The sequence below is a fragment of the Oncorhynchus mykiss genome, chromosome 16 (assembly GCF_013265735.2).
Source record: "Oncorhynchus mykiss isolate Arlee chromosome 16, USDA_OmykA_1.1, whole genome shotgun sequence".
Classification (NCBI taxonomy): Eukaryota; Metazoa; Chordata; class Actinopteri; order Salmoniformes; family Salmonidae; genus Oncorhynchus; species Oncorhynchus mykiss.
This window is the reverse complement of record NC_048580.1, coordinates 72137592-72154349: the sequence shown is the minus strand read 5'-3', so window position 1 is coordinate 72154349 and position 16758 is coordinate 72137592. Positions and strand designations below refer to the sequence as shown.

At 42.6% G+C, this 16758-nt stretch overlaps 11 non-coding genes across 11 annotated transcripts; all 11 read right to left on the bottom strand.

Annotated features, from left to right (window-relative positions):
• Positions 1-7895: 7895 nt before the first annotated feature.
• trnat-agu lies at positions 7896-7969 on the bottom strand. Its single transcript has one exon. It is a non-coding gene; the product is annotated as a tRNA-Thr (tRNA).
• Positions 7970-9425: 1456 nt separating this feature from the next.
• Positions 9426-9497, bottom strand: trnah-gug. Its single transcript has one exon. It is a non-coding gene; the product is annotated as a tRNA-His (tRNA).
• Positions 9498-9770: 273 nt separating this feature from the next.
• trnat-agu lies at positions 9771-9844 on the bottom strand. Its single transcript has one exon. It is a non-coding gene; the product is annotated as a tRNA-Thr (tRNA).
• Positions 9845-10708: 864 nt separating this feature from the next.
• On the bottom strand, positions 10709-10782 carry trnat-agu. The gene has a single exon. It is a non-coding gene; the product is annotated as a tRNA-Thr (tRNA).
• A 518-nt stretch (positions 10783-11300) lies between these two features.
• Positions 11301-11372, bottom strand: trnah-gug. Its single transcript has one exon. It is a non-coding gene; the product is annotated as a tRNA-His (tRNA).
• Positions 11373-12238: 866 nt separating this feature from the next.
• On the bottom strand, positions 12239-12310 carry trnah-gug. Its single transcript has one exon. It is a non-coding gene; the product is annotated as a tRNA-His (tRNA).
• A 274-nt stretch (positions 12311-12584) lies between these two features.
• On the bottom strand, positions 12585-12658 carry trnat-agu. Its single transcript has one exon. It is a non-coding gene; the product is annotated as a tRNA-Thr (tRNA).
• A 518-nt stretch (positions 12659-13176) lies between these two features.
• On the bottom strand, positions 13177-13248 carry trnah-gug. Its single transcript has one exon. It is a non-coding gene; the product is annotated as a tRNA-His (tRNA).
• Positions 13249-14113: 865 nt separating this feature from the next.
• trnah-gug lies at positions 14114-14185 on the bottom strand. Its single transcript has one exon. It is a non-coding gene; the product is annotated as a tRNA-His (tRNA).
• An 865-nt stretch (positions 14186-15050) lies between these two features.
• On the bottom strand, positions 15051-15122 carry trnah-gug. Its single transcript has one exon. It is a non-coding gene; the product is annotated as a tRNA-His (tRNA).
• Positions 15123-15882: 760 nt separating this feature from the next.
• Positions 15883-15954, bottom strand: trnah-gug. Its single transcript has one exon. It is a non-coding gene; the product is annotated as a tRNA-His (tRNA).
• Between the last annotated feature and the right edge of the window lie 804 nt (positions 15955-16758).

The window sequence follows — 16758 nt, the reverse complement described above, 5'->3', positions numbered from 1 at the left end:
GCCAAACCCAAATTTGTCCGTAGGACTGCCAGATGGTGAAGGGTGATTCATCACTCCAGAGAACGTATTTCGACTGTTCCAGAGTCCAATGGCGGTAAGCTTTACACCACTCCATCCGATGCTTGGCATTGTTCATGGTGATCTTAGGCTTGAGTGTAGATTTCGGCCAAGGAAACCCATTTCATGAAGCTCCCGAAGAACAGTTAGTGTGCTGACGTTGCTTCCAGAGGCAGATTGGAACTCAGTAGTGAATGTTGCAACCGAAGATAAGATGATTTCTTCAGCACTCGGCAGTCCCATACTATGGGCTTGTGTGGCCTACCACTTCGCAGCTGAGCTGTTGTTGCTGCTAGAATTTTCCACTTCACAATAACAGCTCTTGACCACTTGACTAGCAGTGCAGAAATTTGACGAACTGACTTGTTGGAAAGGTGGCATCCTATGACGGTGCCACGTTGAAAGTCACTGAGCTTTTCAGTAAAGACATTCTACTGCCAATGTTTGTCTATGGAGATTGCATGGCTGTGTACTCGATTTTCTACACCTGTAGCTAAAATAACTGGATAACTAAACAACTTTAATCGTTTCATCTGCTTGTCCAGAGGATCTTAAACCCGTTCAGCTCGAGACGCACCAAAGTGTCCACATAGTTTTTAATCTATGGTGGAACGTCGGCTACAGTATGTAGTCTTTTACCAGTGATTCACATTTACAACATGATTCAATCACTGTGGCACATTATGGGAAATTAAATGAATCCATGTAACATGTAGCCTACAACCTAGCCATAACATTGAGTAGGTGAGAGCTGAGTAAATACTGCACCTGTATAAATACCAACCATTAAATGACACAGTGCACTTCAAATGTGCACTTGACTTCAAGTCAACGTAACGGCGTGGTTTCCCGGATAACGATTAAGCCTAGTCCTGGAACAAGGAGCAAGCTCAGTGGAGAATCTCAAACTTGAACATACTTTTCTACTATATACAACTGAAGTGTTTTTTTAAATAGAAAAAACACTACAACAAGAAGAGGCCTGAACCTCTCTGGCACAAGTGGAACGGTAGCGTCCCACCTCGACAAAAGCCAGTGAAATTGCAGGACGCCAAATTCAAAACAACAGAAATACCATAATTAAAATTCCTCAAACATACAAGTATTATACACCATTTTAAAGATAAACTTATTGTAAATCCAACCACAGTGTCCGATTTCAAAAAGGCTTTACTGCGAAGGCACACCATGCGATTATGTTAGGTCAGAGCCTAGTCACAGAAAACCATACAGCCATTTTCCAGCCAAGGAGAGGGCTCACAAAAGTCAGAAATAGCAATTAAATTCATCACTAACCTTTGATGATCTTCATCAGATGGCACTCATAGGACTTCATGTTACACAATACTAGAGGTCGACCGATTATGATTTTTCAACGCCGATACCGATTATTAGAGGACCAAAAAAGCCGATGCCGATTAATCGGCCGATTTAAAAATATATATTTTATTATTTTTTATTTTTTACATTTATATGTAATAATGACAATTACAACAATACTGAATGAACACTTATTTTAACTTAATATAATACATCAATAAAATCAATTTAGCCTCAAATAAACAATGAAACATGTTCAATTTGGTTTAAATAATGCAAAAACAAAGTGTTGGAGAAGAAAGTAAAAGTGCAATATGTGCCATGTAAGAAAGCTAACGTTTAAGTTCCTTGCTCAGAACATGAGAACATATGAAAGCTGGTGGTTCCTTTTATGAGTCTTCAATATTCCCAGGTAAGAAGTTTTAGGTTGTAGTTATTATAGGAATAATTTATATAATTTCTACTATTTCTCTCTATACGATTTGTATTTTGTATACCTTTGACTATTGGATGTTCTTATAGGCACTTTAGTATTGCCAGTGTAACAGTATAGCTCCCATCCCTCTCCTCGCCGCTACCTGGGCTCGAACCAGGAACACATCGACAACAGCCACCCTCAAAGCAGCGTTACCCATGCAGAGCAAGGGGAACAACTACTCCAAGTCTCAGAGCGAGTGACATTTGAAATGCTATTAGCGCGCACCCCGCTAACTAGCTAGCCATTTCACATCGGTTACGCTGCTGCACCTTCTTCACTATGCTCTCTGTGTGGGTGGACCAATTCAGTTTGTCCGTGATATGTACGCCGAGGAACTTAAAACTTACTACCCTCTCCACTACTGTCCCATCGATGTGGATAGGGGGTGCTCCCTCTGCTGTTTCCTGAAGTCCACAATCATCTCCTTTGTTTTGTTGACGTTGAGTGTGAGGTTATTTTCCTGACACCACACTCCGAGGGCCCTCACCTCCTCCCTGTAGGCTGTCTCGTCGTTATTGGTAATCAAGCCTTCCACTGTAGTGTCGTCCGATTGATTGATTGATTGTTTTTTATAAGATAAGTTTAATGCTAGCCAGCAACTTACCTTGGCTTCTTACTGCATTCGTGTAACAGACGGGCTCCTCGTGAGGCAGGTGGTTAGAGCGTTGGACTAGCTACAAGGCAGTTAACCCACCGTTCCTAGGCCATCATTGAAAATAAGAATGCGTTCTTAACTGACTTGCCTACTTAAATAATGGTAATAAAAAAGAAAGAATTGGCGAAATTGGCGTCCAAAATTACAGATTTCCGATTGTTATGAAAACTTGAAATCGGCCCTAATTAATCGGGCATTCCGATTAATCGGTCGACCTCTACACAATACATGTATGTTTTGTTAGATAAAGTTCATACTTATATCCAAAAATCTCCTTTTACATTGGCACGTTATGTTCAGAAATGCATTGTCTCAAACAAACATCCGGTGAAAGTGCAGAGAGCCACATCAAATTACAGAAATACTCATCATAAACATTGATCTACGGTACACGTGTTTAACATACATTTAAAGATAAACTTCTCCTAATGCAACAGCTTGGTCCGATTTCAAAAAGGCTGTACGGCGAAAGAACACTGCGATTATGTTAGGTCAGCGCCTAGCCACAGAAAACCATACAGCCATTTTCCTACCAAAGAGAGGTGTCACACAAGTCAGAAATAGAGTTAAAATGAATCACTTACCTTTGATGATCTTCATCTGATGGCACTCCCAGGTCTCCAAGTTAGACAACAAATGTTAGTTTTGTACGATAAAGTCCATCATACCTCCTTTTTAGACGAAAATTCAAAAAAGTTATATTACAGTTTGTAGAAACATGTCATCAATCTTTAGGATGTTTTTATCATGAATCTTCAATAATATTCCAACCGGACAATTCCTTTGTCTTTAGAAATGAAAAGGAATGGAGCTTGCGCTCACGGCCGTGTGCGTGACTAAATTAATGGCTTTCAGCCAGACCCCTGATTCAAACAGCTCTTATTCTCTCCCCCTTCATAGTAGAAGCCTGAAACAAAGTTCTAAAGACTGTTGACATCTAGTGGAAGCCTTAGGAAGTGCAATATGACCCCATAGACACAGTACATTGGATAGGCAATCACTTGAAAAACTACAAACCTTAGATTTCCCACTTCCTGGTTGGATTTTTCTCAGGTTTTCGCCTGCCATATGAGTTCTGTTATACTCACAGACATCATTCAAACAGTTTTAGAAACGTCAGCGTGTTTTCTATCCAAATCTACTAATAATATGCATATCCTAGCTTCTGGGCCTGAGTAGCAGGCAGTTTAATTTGGGCACGCTTTCATCCAAATTTCCGAATGCTGTCCCCTACCCTAGTGAAGTTTTAAGGAATATGAAAGAAAAAACTTTGATGAGTTAGTTTTCACATTGTCCTGTCTAGCGTTAGCAGCTAAGCTACCTCTCCACAACAGAGTGGACCTGAGAAGCTCTATTCCCTCACTGGAACATATACAAATCAAATCAAAGTGTATTTGTCACGTGCGCCGAATACAACAGGTAGACCTTACAGTGAAAAGCTTACTTACGATCCCTACCCAATTACTTACAGGCTCTAACCAACAGTGCAATTTTTTAGCAAAACATAGGTATTACATAAACAATAGTAAAGAAATAAAAAAAACTGTAGAATGACAGTGAAAATAACAGTAGCGAGGCTCTATTCGGGTGGTACAGGTACAGAGTCAATGTGCGGGGGGCACCGGTTAGTCGGGCTAATTGAGGTAATATGTACATGAATGTACAGTTAAAGTGACTATGCATAGATGAAGAACAGAGAGTAGCAGCAGCATAAGAGAGGGGTTGGCGGGGGGGATGACGGGACACAATGCAAATAGTCAGAGGTAGCCAATGTGCAGCGCCTAACCGCTTAGTCAGGATAATTGAGGTAATATCTACATGAATGTATAGTTAAAGTGACTATATATGATAAACAGAGTGTAGCAGCAGGGTAAAAGAGGTGTTAAATAAGAAAATCTGAGAAAAATAATAGAAAAAAACCTAGGAAATGTAGAAACCTGCAGTTTTGTAGGAGCTTGTGGCGAGACGGATCTATTCGTCACCACCACACCATTTTAACTAATTCAAAATGGGCACTTTTACCATGACATTGAGTCACACAATGCCATGACCCAGATCTCCTGCAGCCACAACGCAGAGTACTAACTACTATACGATCACGGCGAGCTACCAGAGCATGCTTGTAGAGGCTATTCATGCTGGGACAGTGATGTGTATAAGCTGACTAAATGCTGAGTTGGGTAGTTAGCCAGTTCAGCTAATGCTACAGTTTGTAGTTAGATAAAAAATGTAGATGACGCAGTGCGTTTGAACTTATTCAGAAGGATCCCTTTTTGTGTGCTGCAATGCTCTGACACAGATTTTAAACCTGGGTTGCTACAGCCACAGCACAAAGTACTAGCGAGTAGCATACAGTGACATGGACATACTCCTCGCGTTCTATCTCCGTCCTATCTCCTCGCCTCTTTCTCAAAACCCATTATATGAGAAAGCCAGAGGTCGATAGAAAATTACATATTTACCTGATTTGTTTAATATTAATAGTTAGCAATTATTTAATTAACAAACGGTGAGATATTTCTGTTCTGTTTAATTCTGTGTTTCTGTAAACAGATGGTTTCCACTCTATCTTCCTGCAGTTAGTCTGTCACGACTTCCGCCGAAGTTGGCTCTCCTGCCTGTTCGGGCGGTGCTCGGCGGTCGTCGTCGCCGTCCTACTAGCCGCCACCGATCCCTTTTTCGTTTGTCTGTTGGTTTTGTCTTATTAGTTTCACCTGTGTGTATTTTAGTTTATTGACGTCCTTATATGTAGTAGGTTGTCCCGCCCTTGTTTCGTGCGGGGTTGTTTTGGTTTCATGTGTTTTCGTGAATACGTATTGTGTTATTTGCTCCGATACATTTAATCCTGTGTTGGATTATTTCACCCTGTATTTTGGGTTGACCGTGTTTGGTTCCGGAGAATAAACATTCGACTCACTGCACCTGCTCTCTGCGCCTGATTCCACCCACCTTGTTAATACGTGACAGAATCCCGCACCACCAATGGAATCAGCAGGAGCAGCCGCGTCTCCTCTCCCATCGATGGAGGAGAGAGTCCTCCACCACACCAGCGTGCTCCATCGGATTGGTTCTGCCATGGACCAAATGATGGAGAGGATGGATCGATGGGAGAGGAGTGGTCTTCCCACATCATCGCTAGCACCCCCTTCTCCAGCACCTCCTGTTCCTGCGACCACATCTGGCTCCGGGGCTCTGCGGTTGACACTCCCACGGGAGTATGACGGAACGGCGGCTGGGTGCCAGGGTTTCCTCCTTCAACTGGAGCTATACCTGGCTACCGTGCGTCCTGCTCCCTCTGGAGAGGAGAGCGTGAGCGCCCTCGTCTCCTGCTTGACTGGGCGAGCCCTCGAGTGGGCCAACGCAGTATGGAAAGGTCCGGACTCGGCAAGGGATAATTACCCAGAGTTCACCCGCCGATTCCGAGCTGTTTTAGACCATCCACCAGAGGGTCGGGCGGCGGGTGAACGGCTGTTCCACCTGCGGCAGGAGACGAGGAGCGCACAGGACTTTGCTCTGGAGTTCAGGACCTTGGCCGCAGGAGCAGGATGGAACGACAGGGCCTTGGTCGACCATTTCAGATGCAGTCTCAGGGAGGACGTCCGCAGGGAGCTGGCATGTCGGGACACCACCTGCACACTGGATGAGCTCATTGACTTGGCTATCCGTCTCGACAATCTGCTGGCTGCCCGCGGGCGTTCGGATCAGGCCCTGTCGTTTCCACTTCCCAGCCCTCCTGCCCCTATCCCTATGGAATTAGGACGGGCAGCTTCGAGGGAGACCGGAGGAGGAGTGTCCTCCTGCACCAGCTGTGGTCGACGAGGGCACACGTCAGACCGGTGCTGGAGGAACTCGTCTGGGAGTCGGGAGGGCAGGCGGAGCACTGCTCGATCACCCCAGGTGAGTAAGCACCAGACTCACCCAGAGCCTCCTGTCGGTCATGTGTATGTTTTGACTTCTTTCCCTGGGTTTTTTCCCTCTCTACAGCATAAGGCGCTAGTCGATTCAGGCGCAGCTGGGAATTTCATGGATCGTGGGCTTGCGTTAAGGCTAGGGATTCCCCTGGTGTCGGTAGACCAACCTTTCCCCGTGCACTCCTTAGATAGCCGACCATTAGGGTCAGGAGTGATTAGGGAGGTTACGGTGCCACTGGACATGGTAACGCAGGTGGATCATAAGGAGCAGATTAGTCTGTTCCTTATAGATTCACCTGCGTTTCCGGTGGTGTTGGGGGTTCCCTGGTTAGCTCAACACAACCCGGTGATTTCCTGGCGACAGGGGGCTCTTAAGGGGTGGTCAGAGGAGTGTTCAGGTAGGTGTAGAGGAGTTGCCGTTGGTGCGACTACGGTGGAGAGTCCAGACCAAGTTTCCACCGTGCGCATTCCCTCTGAATATGCCGATTTGGCTATCGCCTTCAGTAAAAGGAAGGCGACCCAATTACCACCTCATCGTCGAGAGGACTGCGTGATAAACCTTCTGGAGAACGCTGCACTTCCTAGGAGTCACGTGTATCCATTGTCCCAGGAGGAGACGGTAGCGATGGAAACATACGTTGCTGAATCGCTGAGACAGGGGTACATTCGGCCCTCCGCATCACCCGTCTCCTCAAGCTTCTTTTTTGTGAAGAAGAAGGATGGAGGTCTGCGTCCGTGCATTGATTATAGAGGTCTAAATTCCATCACAGTGGGGTTTAGTTACCCACTACCTCTCATCGCTACGGCGGTGGAATCATTTCACGGGGCGCGCTTCTTCACAAAACTGGACCTGAGGAGCGCGTATAATCTGGTGCGTATCCGGGGAGGAGATGAGTGGAAAACTGCATTTAGTACTACATCTGGTCATTATGAGTACCGCGTCATGCCATACGGGTTGAAGAATGCTCCAGCCGTCTTCCAATCCTTCGTAGACGAGATTCTCCGAGACCTGCTCGGGCAGGGAGTGGTAGTGTACATCGATGACATCTTGATCTATTCTGCCACACGCGCGGCGCATGTGTCTCTGGTGCGTAAGGTACTTGGGCGACTGCTGGAGCATGACCTGTATTGCAAGGCGGAGAAATGTGAGTTTTTCAAACAGTCCGTTTCCTTCCTGGGATATCGTATTTCCACCTCTGGGGTGGTGATGGAGGATGACCGCGTTACAGCCGTGCGTAATTGGCCGACTCCGACCACGGTGAAAGAGGTGCAGCGGTTTTTAGGGTTTGCCAATTACTCCAGTCGGTCCAGTCGAGCTTTACACATTCAAAAAGTGCCTTTTTTCCGTGACATTGGAATATCTCAATTGCATCCTCCTCACATCATCTCTAATTCTCTAAACCGATTGGTGAGAAAACCTGAGTGCCCTCCCCTCTGACCTTCTCCACCAATGTGTACAATAAAATGCTTGAAAAGGTGCTGCTGAGATTTGAACTCAGGATCTCCTGTTTACTAGACAGGCACTTTAACCAACTAAGCCACAGCACCCATGAAAGAGATATATTTTGCAGATATGAACACCCACACCTATTTGAATCAAACCAGTCTCATTAATTTAACCAACATCTCTGTCTTACAAAATCACATCACAAAAGAGATGTCTTTTACTAATATTGGTCATTCGAGGACAGTACATTTTTCACTTGGGTCTCGAGATGAATAAACTCAAGAACCTCTGACATGGATTCTTAAACTATGATTTGGGACCCAAAGCAGTTATTAACATGTCATAGGTGGGTCGCGAGATTTGAGTAAACATTCAGAATCATACACTATTTCTTCATAATGTTGGTCGTTCGAGGACACTGCATTTCTCATTTGGCTCTCGAGCTTAAAAATGGTAAAAACCTCTGAAACAGCAGATTAATCAGTTTGTGTAAGTAATTAACCGGGGAACTTTGTCAAAACCGGGGAACTTTATCAAAAGGCAGAGTTGCTGAGTTTCTTAGCTTTCAGAGTAAGTCTTAACCTGTTCAAAAAACAACCCTTCTGAAAGTACATTGTAGTGCCGCGACCCGAATTCGAACCGGGGTTGATGCGGCCACAACGCAGAGTACTAACCACTATACGATCACGGCTGGCTACAAGAGGTGGCTTTGTAAAGCCTACATAGGCTTGTGAAAGTGATGTGCACAAGCTGGATAAACACTTTTCATATTGGTCTCGATAATGAATGAAGTGAAGAAACAGTCGAGCTTTACACATTCAAAAAGTGCCCTTTTTCCGTGACATTGGAATATCTCAATTGCATCCTCGTCACGTCATCTCTAATTCTCTAAACCGATTGGTGAGAAAACCTGAGTGCCCTCCCCTCTGACCTTCTCCACCAATGTGTACAATAAAATGCTTGAAAGGTACTGCTGAGATTTGAACTCAGTATCTCCTGTTTACTAGACAGGCACTTTAACCAACTAAGCCACAGCACCCATTACAGAGATATATTTTGCAGATTTGAACAGCCACACCTATTTGAATCAAACCAGTCTCATTAATTTAACCAACATCTCTGTCTAGCAAAATCACATCACAAAAGAGATGTCTTTTACTAATATTGGTCATTCGAGGACAGTACATTTTTCACTTGGGTCTCGAGATGAATAAACTCAAGAACCTCTGACATGGATTCTTAAACTATGATTTGGGACCCAAAGCAGTTATTAACATGTCATAGGTGGGTCGCGAGATTTGAGTAAACATTCAGAATCATACACTATTTCTTCATAATGTTGGTCGTTAGAGGACATTGCATTTCTCATTTGGCTCTCGAGCTTAAAAATGGTAAAAACCTCTGAAACAGCAGATGAATCAGTTCGTGTAAGTAATTAACCGGTGAACTTTGTCAAAACCGGGGAACTTTATCAAAAGGCAGAGTTGCTGAGTTTCTTAGCTTTCAGAGTAAGTCTTAACCTGTTCAAAAAACAACCCTTCTGAAAGTACATTGCAGTGCCGTGACCCGGATTCGAACCGGGGTTGCTGCGGCCACAACGCAGAGTACTAACCACTATACGATCATGGCTGGCTAAAACAGTTGGCTTTGTAAAGCCTACATAGGCTGTGAAAGTGATGTGCACAAGCTGGATAAACACTTTTCATATTGGTCTCGATAATGAATGAAGTGAAGAAACAGTCGAGCTTTACACATTCAAAAAGTGCCCTTTTTCCGTGACATTGGAATATCTCAATTGCATCCTCGTCACGTCATCTCTAATTCTCTAAACAGATTGGTGAGAAAACCTGAGTGCCCTCCCCTCTGACCTTCTCCACCAATGTGTACAATAAAATGCTTGAAAGGTACTGCTGAGATTTGAACTCAGGATCTCCTGTTTACTAGACAGGCACTTTAACCAACTAAGCCACAGCACCCATTAAAGAGATACATTTTGCAGATTTGAACAGCCACACCTATTTGAATCAAACCAGTCTCATTAATTTAACCAACATCTCTGTCTAGCAAAATCACATCACAAAAGAGATGTCTTTTACTAATATTGGTCATTCGAGGACAGTACATTTTTCACTTGGGTCTCGAGATGAATAAACTCAAGAACCTCTGACATGGATTCTTAAACTATGATTTGGGACCCAAAGCAGTTATTAACATGTCATAGGTGGGTCGCGAGATATGAGTAAACATTCAGAATCATACACTATTTCTTCATAATGTTGGTCGTTCGAGGACACTGCATTTCTCATTTGGCTCTCGAGCTTAAAAATGGTAAAAACCTCTGAAACAGCAGATGAATCAGTTCGTGTAAGTAATTAACCGGGGAACTTTGTCAAAACCGGGGAACTTTATCAAAAGGCAGAGTTGCTGAGTTTCTTAGCTTTCAGAGTAAGTCTTAACCTGTTCAAAAAACAACCCTTCTGAAAGTACATTGCTGTGCCGTGACCAGGATTCAAACCGGGGTTGCTGCAGCCACAACGCAGAGTACTAACCACTATACGATCACGGCTGGCTACAAGAGGTGGCTTTGTAAAGCCTACATAGGCTTGTGAAAGTGATGTGCACAAGCTGGATAAACACTTTTCATATTGGTCTCGATAATGAATGAAGTGAAGAAACAGTTGAGCTTTACACATTCAAAAAGTGCCCTTTTTCCGTGACATTGGAATATCTCAATTGCATCCTCCTCTCATCATCTCTAATTCTCTAAACCGATTGGTGAGAAAACCTGAGTGCCCTCCCCTCTGACCTTCTCCACCAATGTGTACAATAAAATGCTTGAAAGGTACTGCTGAGATTTGAACTCAGGATCTCCTGTTTACTAGACAGGCACTTTAACCAACTAAGCCACAGCACCCATTAAAGAGATATATTTTGCAGATTTGAACAGCCACACCTATTTGAATCAAACCAGTCTCATTAATTTAACCAACATCTCTGTCTAGCAAAATCACATCACAAAAGAGATGTCTTTTACTAATATTGGTCATTCGAGGAAAGTACATTTTTCACTTGGGTCTCGAGATGAATAAACTCAAGAACCTCTGACATGGATTCTTAAACTATGATTTGGGACCCAAAGCAGTTATTAACATGTCATAGGTGGGTCGCGAGATTTGAGTAAACATTCAGAATCATACACTATTTCTTCATAATGTTGGTCGTTAGAGGACATTGCATTTCTCATTTGGCTCTCGAGCTTAAAAATGGTAAAAACCTCTGAAACAGCAGATGAATCGGTTCGTGTAAGTAATTAACCGGTGAACTTTGTCAAAACCGGGGAACTTCATCAAAAGGCAGAGTTGCTGAGTTTCTTAGCTTTCAGAGTAAGTCTTAACCTGTTCAAAAAACAACCCTTCTGAAAGTACATTGCAGTGCCGTGACCCGGATTCGAACCAGGGTTGCTGCAGCCACAACGCAGAGTACTAACCACTATACAATCACGGCTGGCTACAAGAGGTGGCTTTGTAAAGCCTACATAGGCTTGTGAAAGTGATGTGCACAAGCTGGATAAACACTTTTCATATTGGTCTCGATAATGAATGAAGTGAAGAAACAGTTGAGCTTTACACATTCAAAAAGTGCCCTTTTTCCGTGACATTGGAATATCTCAATTGCATCCTCCTCTCATCATCTCTAATTCTCTAAACCGATTGGTGAGAAAATCTGAGTGCCCTCCCCTCTGACCTTCTCCACCAATGTGTACAATAAAATGCTTGAAAGGTGCTGCTTAGATTTGAACTCAGGATCTCCTATTTACTAGACAGGCACTTTAACCAACAAAGCCACAGCACCCATGAAAGAGATATATTTTGCAGATTTGAACACCCACACCTATTTGAATCAAACCAGTCTCATTAATTTAACCAACATCTCTGTCTTACAAAATCACATCACAAAAGAGATGTATTTTACTAATATTGGTCATTCGAGGACAGTACATTTTTCACTTGGGTCTCGAGATGAATAAACTCAAGAACCTCTGACATGGATTCTTAAACTATGATTTGGGACCCAAAGCAGTTATTAACATGTCATAGGTGGGTCGCGAGATTTGAGTAAACATTCAGAATCATACACTATTTCTTCATAATGTTGGTCGTTAGAGGACATTGCATTTCTCATTTGGCTCTCGAGCTTAAAAATGGTAAAAACCTCTGAAACAGCAGATGAATCAGTTCGTGTAAGTAATTAACCGGTGAACTTTGTCAAAACCGGGGAACTTTGTCAAAAGGAAGAGTTGCTGAGTTTCTTAGCTTTCAGAGTAAGTCTTAACCTGTTCAAAAAACAACCCTTCTGAAAATACATTGCAGTGCCGTGACCCGGATTCGAACCGGGGTTGCTGCGGCCACAACGCAGAGTACTAACCACTATACGATCACGGCTGGCTTAAACAGTTGGCTTTGTAAAGCCTACATAGGCTGTGAAAGTGATGTGCACAAGCTGGATAAACACTTTTCATATTGGTCTCGATAATGAATGAAGTGAAGAAACAGTCGAGCTTTACACATTCAAAAAGTGCCCTTTTTCCGTGACATTGGAATATCTCAATTGCATCCTCCTCACATCATCTCTAATTCTCTAAACCGATTGGTGAGAAAATCTGAGTGCCCTCCCCTCTGACCTTCTCCACCAATGTGTACAATAAAATGCTTGAAAAGGTGCTGCTGAGATTTGAACTCAGGATCTCCTGTTTACTAGACAGGCACTTTAACCAACTAAGCCACAGCACCCATGAAAGAGATATATTTTGCAGATTTGAACACCCACACCTATTTGAATCAAACCAGTCTCATTAATTTAACCAACATCTCTGTCTTACAAAATCACATCACAAAAGAGATGTCTTTTACTAATATTGGTCATTCGAGGACAGTACATTTTTCACTTGGGTCTCGAGATGAATAAACTCAAGAACCTCTGACATGGATTCTTAAACTATGATTTGGGACCCAAAGCAGTTATTAACATGTCATAGGTGGGTCGCGAGATATGAGTAAACATTCAGAATCATACACTATTTCTTCATAATGTTGGTCGTTCGAGGACACTGCATTTCTCATTTGGCTCTCGAGCTTAAAAATGGTAAAAACCTCTGAAACAGCAGATGAATCAGTTCGTGTAAGTAATTAACCGGGGAACTTTGTCAAAACCGGGGAACTTTATCAAAAGGCAGAGTTGCTGAGTTTCTTAGCTTTCAGAGTAAGTCTTAACCTGTTCAAAAAACAACCCTTCTGAAAGTACATTGCAGTGCCGTGACCCGGATTCGAACCGGGGTTGCTGCGGCCACAACGCAGAGTACTAACCACTATACGATCACGGCTGGCTAAAACAGCTGGCTTTGTAAAGCCTACATAGGCTGTGAAAGTGATGTGCACAAGCTGGATAAACACTTTTCATATTGGTCTCGATAATGAATGAAGTGAAGAAACAGTCGAGCTTTACACATTCAAAAAGTGCCCTTTTTCCGTGACATTGGAATATCTCAATTGCATCCTCCTCACATCATCTCTAATTCTCTAAACCGATTGGTGAGAAAACCTGAGTGCCCTCCCCTCTGACCTTCTCCACCAATGTGTACAATAAAATGCTTGAAAGGTACTGCTGAGATTTGAACTCAGGATCTCCAGTTTACTAGACAGGCACTTTAACCAACTAAGCCACAGCACCCATTTAAGAGATATATTTTGCAGATTTGAACAGCCACACCTATTTGAATCAAACCAGTCTCATTAATTTAACCAACATCTCTGTCTAGCAAAATCACATCACAAAAGAGATGTCTTTTACTAATATTGGTCATTCGAGGACAGTACATTTTTCACTTGGGTCTCGAGATGAATAAACTCAAGAACCTCTGACATGGATTCTTAAACTATGATTTGGGACCCACAGCAGTTATTAACATGTCATAGGTGGGTCGCGAGATTTGAGTAAACATTCAGAATCATACACTATTTCTTCATAATGTTGGTCGTTAGAGGACATTGCATTTCTCATTTGGCTCTCGAGCTTAAAAATGGTAAAAACCTCTGAAACAGCAGATGAATCAGTTCGTGTAAGTAATTAACCGGTGAACTTTGTCAAAACCGGGGAACTTTATCAAAAGGCAGAGTTGCTGAGTTTCTTAGCTTTCAGAGTAAGTCTTAACCTGTTCAAAAAACAACCCTTCTGAAAATACATTGCAGTGCCGTGACCCGGATTCAAACCGGGGTTGCTGCGGCCACAACGCAGAGTACTAACCACTATACGATCACGGCTGGCTACAAGAGGTGGCTTTGTAAAGCCTACATAGGCTGTGAAAGTGATGTGCACAAGCTGGATAAACACTTTTCATATTGGTCTCGATAATGAATGAAGTGAAGAAACAGTCGAGCTTTACACATTCAAAAAGTGCCCTTTTTCCGTGACATTGGAATATCTCAATTGCATCCTCCTCACATCATCTCTAATTCTCTAAACCGATTGGTGAGAAAATCTGAGTGCCCTCCCCTCTGACCTTCTCCACCAATGTGTACAATAAAATGCTTGAAAGGTACTGCTGAGATTTGAACTCAGGATCTCCTGTTTACTAGACAGGCACTTTAACCAACTAAGCCATAGCACCCATGAAAGAGACATATTTTGCAGATTTGAACACCCACACCTATTTGAATCAAACCAGTCTCATTAATTTAACCAACATCTCTGTCTTACAAAATCACATCACAAAAGAGATGTCTTTTACTAATATTGGTCATTCGAGGACAGTACATTTTTCACTTGGGTCTCGAGATGAATAAACTCAAGAACCTCTGACATGGATTCTTAAACTATGATTTGGGACCCAAAGCAGTTATTAACATGTCATAGGTGGGTCGCGAGATATGAGTAAACATTCAGAATCATACACTATTTCTTCATAATGTTGGTCGTTAGAGGACATTGCATTTCTCATTTGGCTCTCGAGCTTAAAAATGGTAAAAACCTCTGAAACAGCAGATGAATCAGTTCGTGTAAGTAATTAACCGGTGAACTTTGTCAAAACCGGGGAACTTTGTCAAAAGGAAGAGTTGCTGAGTTTCTTAGCTTTCAGAGTAAGTCTTAACCTGTTCAAAAAACAACCCTTCTGAAAATACATTGCAGTGCCGTGACCCGGATTCGAACCGGGGTTGCTGCGGCCACAACGCAGAGTACTAACCACTATACGATCACGGCTGGCTAAAACAGTTGGCTTTGGAAAGCCTACATAGGCTGTGAAAGTGATGTGCACAAGCTGGATAAACACTTTTCATATTGGTCTCGATAATGAATGAAGTGAAGAAACAGTCGAGCTTTACACATTCAAAAAGTGCCCTTTTTCCGTGACATTGGAATATCTCAATTGCATCCTCGTCACGTCATCTCTAATTCTCTAAACCGATTGGTGAGAAAACCTGAGTGCCCTCCCCTCTGACCTTCTCCACCAATGTGTACAATAAAATGCTTGAAAGGTACTGCTGAGATTTGAACTCAGGATCTCCTGTTTACTAGACATGCACTTTAACCAACTAAGCCACAGCACCCATTAAAGAGATATATTTTGCATATTTGAACAGCCACACCTATTTGAATCAAACCAGTCTCATTAATTTAACCAACATCTCTGTCTAGCAAAATTACATCACAAAAGAGATGTCTTTTACTAATATTGGTCATTCGAGGACCTCTGACATGGATTCTTAAACTATGATTTGGGACCCAAAGCAGTTATTAACATGTCATAGGTGGGTCGCGAGATATGAGTAAACATTCAGAATCATACACTATTTCTTCATAATGTTGGTCGTTCGAGGACACTGCATTTCTCATTTGGCTCTCGAGCTTAAAAATGGTAAAAACCTCTGAAACAGCAGAAAGGAAGAGTTGCTGAGTTTCTTAGCTTTCAGAGTAAGTCTTAACCTGTTCAAAAAACAACCCTTCTGAAAGTACATTGCAATGCCGTGACCCGGATTCGAACCAGGGTTGCTGCAGCCACAACGCAGAGTACTAACCACTATACGATCACGGCTGGCTACAAGAGGTGGCTTTGTAAAGCCTACATAGGCTGTGAAAGTGATGTGCACAAGCTGGATAAACACTTTTCATATTGGTCTCGATAATGAATGAAGTGAAGAAACAGTCGAGCTTTACACATTCAAAAAGTGCCCTTTTTCCGTGACATTGGAATATCTCAATTGCATCCTCCTCACATTCTCTCTAATTCTCTAAACCGATTGGTGAGAAAACCTGAGTGCCCTCCCCTCTGACATTCTCCACCAATGTGTACAATAAAATGCTTGAAAAGATGCTGCTGAGATTTGAACTCAGGATCTCCTGTTTACTAGACAGGTACTTTAACCAACTAAGCCACAGCACCCATGAAAGAGATATATTTTGCAGATTTGAACACCCACACCTATTTGAATCAAACCAGTCTCATTAATTTAACCAACATCTCTGTCTTACAAAATCACATCACAAAAGAGATGTCTTTTACTAATATTGGTCATTCGAGGACAGTACATTTTTCACTTGGGTCTCGAGATGAATAAACTCAAGAACCTCTGACATGGATTCTTAAACTATGATTTGGGACCCAAAGCAGTTATTAACATGTCATAGGTGGGTCGCAAGATATGAGTAAACATTCAGAATCATACACTATTTCTTCATAATGTTGGTCGTTCGAGGACACTGCATTTCTCATTTGGCTCTCGAGCTTACAATTGGTAAAAACCTCTGAAACAGCAGATGAATCAGTTCATGTAAGTAATGAACCTACGATATGCTGGGGAACTTTGTCAAAAGGCAGAGTTGCTGAGTTTCTTAGCTT